The 4,660-nt window shown below is 42.0% G+C and overlaps 1 long non-coding RNA gene across 1 annotated transcript; it reads left to right on the forward strand.

The window, feature by feature from the left end:
- The first annotated feature begins 321 nt into the window (after positions 1-321).
- Positions 322-3,790, forward strand: LOC108921647 (uncharacterized). The gene is made up of 3 exons (XR_001965073.2): positions 322-475; positions 898-987; positions 2,695-3,790. It is a non-coding gene; the product is annotated as an uncharacterized LOC108921647 (long non-coding RNA).
- The last annotated feature ends 870 nt before the right edge of the window (positions 3,791-4,660 follow it).

Below are 4,660 nucleotides of genomic sequence, written 5' to 3' on the forward strand. Positions count from 1 at the left end.
AGACAAATTACAAATAATAATAATAATGCACTCTCTGGAAAGAGCTTTGCTAATGAAATGAGTTTACCTTTCTTCTCATTTTGGCAGTTATCCCTATACCTTTTAGCCCTTTCACATGCAAACACACTTTTCTTATCCTTTTACTGAGAAAAAAATCCCGAAACTGTAGAATTAGTAAGAACTGCATTTGGGGGAATTGTAACGCTCAGTGAAGTGCGCCCCAGACCGCAAAGTGTTCGCAGCACGGTGGAAGTGCACCTGCACAGGGGGAGAAAGCGGCTCCTTTCCCTTTAAGAGCTCGTTTCACCTGGACACGCGCCATGCATCTCACTACTTCTAAGGTGCAATGGGACAAGCCTCACATCTGAAGCACGCGCCGCACTGTGCGCTTTCCCAAACGTTTGCTATACCTTCCTCAACTTTTCATGTCGTATCATGACAGGCTTACCGTAAAAAAAGCTCGTCTTAAATCCAGGTACCTTTGAAAATCTATCTATGTATACAATGAATTCGTGGGCATTTTTTAGTGTCAAAACCAGGAACTTGCACAGGGCGAAATTCAAAATTGTGTGTGTCGTAGTGCCAGAAATCTTCATTTGCATGTTTTTAATAATATATTACAGCTTTAGCTATTATTACAGGCCGTTTCTAGGCGAATAACGCGACTCTTCTGGAAGTGCTGAGGTAACTTTGAAGAAGGTGTTTCTCAGGCGAAAATGGGCACCGTCCGTCGACGTGTCCTTGAGACGTTTGGCGACGGTTATTAAACGACCGTTAACGGCCAGGAGTGAACTGGCTCTGCCTTTTCCCATCACTCAAAATGATATTCCTCTTATTCAATTTTATTATTATTGTTATTAATATTACTAAAATCTCGGTCGTGTTTCTCCACCCCAGTGACTCTGAGGCAGAGGAGGAGGTGGACAGACGCGGTTGAAGGGACACAAGGACACCAACACAGCTGAACAAACGACTCCTGCTCTCCTGGTATCGAATAATCCGCCTGTGGATCTTCTCGCGGGTCCTTAAATGCTTTACATTTTCGCCATTTGGTCATTTTTCAAGTAATAGTAGTACATCGCTCTTAAAGTGCCCAGTCAGTTTGAATTGAAGAGAGGTCCTGCTGAACGTGGAGTCGCGGATGGTTGCTCGATTTGAAGTAACGAAGGATAAAGGGGGACAGCTGGCAGTGTAGTGGTTACAGCTGCTTCATTTAGAGCCAAAGGTCGCAGGTTCGAATCTCACCTCTGGCTGTAGTACCCTTGAGCAAGGTGCTTACCCTTAGATTACTCCAGTTAAATTACTAGCTGTATAAAAGGGTACGTAGTTGTAGGTAGATCAGCATATATAAGTCGCTTTGGAGAAAAGCATCAGCTAGATCAATAAATGTAAGTTCTTCTTATATCTTCCGTGTATCCTACAGCACAGTGTGAAGACTGTTTGTCCATCCCTAGGCTACTGCTTCGTCCCACTCGCAGTGCTGCCGTAATGTACGCACAGCATCCTGAATAATAAACACCCATAATACAGCAACTCCTTTCCACTGTTACATTGTAACACATAAGAAGGGCGTGCGAAAGTCATTCGCAGCTGGGGTGTTGGTTGATGTTACTGTCTTCCTCTCTGCTTAGGGTAAGTACCTTGTTTAAGGATACTACATACTGTCTGCTGTATGTAGTATCCTTGAACAAGGTACTTAGGTACCCTAAGTTGATCCAGTGCAAGTTACGCAGTTGCATAGTGAGTAATATATCGTTCTAAGTTACATTAGTCTAGAGAAAAGTGACTTAAGAGTGGAGTGATTAGGCTTTACACTATTAATTTTCACGCTAAATCTTCTAAAATGTTTGAATTATATTTTGATTGTTTTGTCGTTTTGAGTGATTACGAGCAGACTTGGGGAAATGTTGCTGCGTGTACAACGTTCCGCATTTATTTCCAGTGGAAAAATAGGCCCGCTGTAGGACGTCGCTTCATAATGCGCAATTTTGTACTTCGTTCGCTCCACATGACTGCTTTCGAGAACTACTTTTACACAGCATTGTAGAGAGGGGGGCTCTTTTGCTTTTGTGTTACCCTAACTAGATGTCAAATTTAAGTAGCATCTTGAATCACATACTCTAGAAGATAGCGAAAAAAACTCCCTTCACCTCCCAAACTCTATGTATGTATGTTTCAGCACACACGAGTCTGCTCCTGGTTTAAATCTCAACACGTTGAGATGTTGACTTTGCGTCGTACAGCTTTTTTGGATTACAAGTATCACTTCGTGTCTTCGTAAATACAAAATCGGTGTGCCGTTTCTATTGCGCTCCTCTTATTTCTTTGGATGATTAGCGAAAATGGAGCTAAAATGATTAATAATAAGCACAGGTGCTGCTCCTCATTCTTTATTATTCTATTGATACAAGTGTGGCGCAGCAGAGGTGATTTTAGAAAAAAGACGGCAGACAATACTGGGCAGCACAGCAGAAAAAGACAGGGACAGTTCTATGCCCAACTGTCTGCAGGAGCGCCTTCAGTTTTCAGTGAGTCTTTTTCCACCTGAGACAGAGATGCTTCGGGGACTCGGAAGTGAAGCGTCGCGTTTGCCCTTGTGTGGAAGTCAGCTGCCATCTCTCAGTCCTGGCTGCTCGGGCTATTCTTGAAATGTGATGCTGGTGGCTTTTTCAGTAAAGCCGCTCTTTCCCGCAGGGCTGCAATAGGAGCTCGGCCCGGTGAGCTGTGAGCTGTGAGCTGCCTCTCCTACTAGCGCACAGGCAGGGAAGGCAAGCCGCTTCGTACGGCAACGACGAGCAGCCTCCCCCTCCTCCCCCCATTGCTCTCCAGCAGCCCGCACTTGCCAAGATCAGTCCCGCTTAATGATTTTGAGAGAGCCACAGCACCCCCGACCAGAAGAGCTGAGGGAGAGCGCTGTGTTTTTGTGTCGCGGCGCCCGAGAGAGGAGGAAGGAGGCAGCCGGCGAGCGATTGCCCTTGAAACTGCACCAAAACTCTTGGAAGAAGCCAGGAACCGGTGTAAGTAACGTGCACTTGTACGGCTTTGACAGCGGGGTGTAGAGCGACCTGCTGCCTGGCGCTGACCTGCCAAGCGGAAAAAAAGGTGTTGATGTCCAGTGTTTCCCGAAATCGTCTGATTATGTTTATATGCTTCATGCTTTTGACAGGGGATTATTCCAAATGCAAAGTGCCGTATGTTTCAGTGTAGCATGCCAAACTTTGTTTACCTCTTCTGTGTGCCTGCTACTGTGTGGTACGTAGCAGTCTGTGTGTGTGAAGTGTGTTGTAACCTTGGCAATCTTCTTGTAGTTTGTAATACATGTCATTTGTATTTGGTATTTCTTGTTAAGAAATTCTTTTAATGATTGTATTTAGAAATATTATTTTTTGGTGTCATGTAGATTGCAATAATGTAATCTTCCTTAATGGCTACACAGCAGTATCAGTAAGGTTATAGCCTGGAAGAGCAATACTCTGTTCTGTGACATGCAATTAATATTCTCTACTTCTGCATTTCAAAAGCCCTGGAATCCTTCTTTCTGACATGTCTAGCAGTGTCCCATATGTCAACTCCCCTTAGAAAAACATAATTTATAATGCAATATCAATGTATCTTTGCTTTGATGTTGTATAGTCATAGATGCAAATATTCGCCAAAATTTTATTGCAGAAATGTGTACGTGTTAATCTAACCAAATCTATGTATATGTTAATCTAACTAAAATTATTTAGAGCAAAAAACTCTGTGATATGTAATGGGGATTTTTCTGAGCAATTGAGGTCACATGTTCAATTATTAAAATATGCAGTGGTCATTTGCGAATGTTCTTTTGCATAGCGTAGTGTTGGTTTATATCAACCTCAAACCAGAGGCATAGTACATCATCTTTGCATCTATCAGTGGAGGACTCTGGGTTTACCTTGTTGGTGAAAACTTTTAATTAACTTGCCTTTTTTTAACAGAAACTCCGCCTTTTCTCGGTTTTGACCTATGAAATGTTGAGTCTCTGCTTCATATGTTTAATGTGTTATCCATGGGTTCAAAACCTCATTGGCTTTCTTTAAACAATATAAATGACTAGTTGTGGTGGTTTGGTCAGATATTATTTTAATGGGACTTCATGCATTGCTTCACGGCACACTGCAAATGCCCAGTTTAAAAGCAAAGACCTGAGCTCTCTTTAATTGTATTTTAGAGGAAGTGTGACTTGGAATCCAACTAGTTGTTTGAAATAGTTTGTACACTCTATCCTGTTCATTTAAGACTCTATTCTTAATACATGGTTTGCTTTCTGACTGAAAGCCTTGTGAAATCTGAGAGACTCAGAGGGAAGTTGATCTTTAAATTAGTATTCAACTGTTATACTTTGTCTGTCAAGTTCAGATGTTTCCTATTCAGCATAATCTAGGCCTAATGTCTATTACAGCATACAGTATGGATTCTGCTTCAACAGAAGTTCCTTGTGAAAACCAGTGATTTTAGAACATATATATCTCAGGAAGTTTCTAATGTCAGCGATTGTACAGATTCAATCAGACTTGCATTGGAATTAATTACCATATGAATAATGAAGAAAATCTCCCATTTTCAATTTAATTGGCATTTTCTTGTGGCAAGTTCCTTGTTCCCATGAGCTAAAATGCACTTGGCACGAATACTT

This window comes from Scleropages formosus, chromosome 15 (genome assembly GCF_900964775.1).
Source record: "Scleropages formosus chromosome 15, fSclFor1.1, whole genome shotgun sequence".
Classification (NCBI taxonomy): Eukaryota; Metazoa; Chordata; class Actinopteri; order Osteoglossiformes; family Osteoglossidae; genus Scleropages; species Scleropages formosus.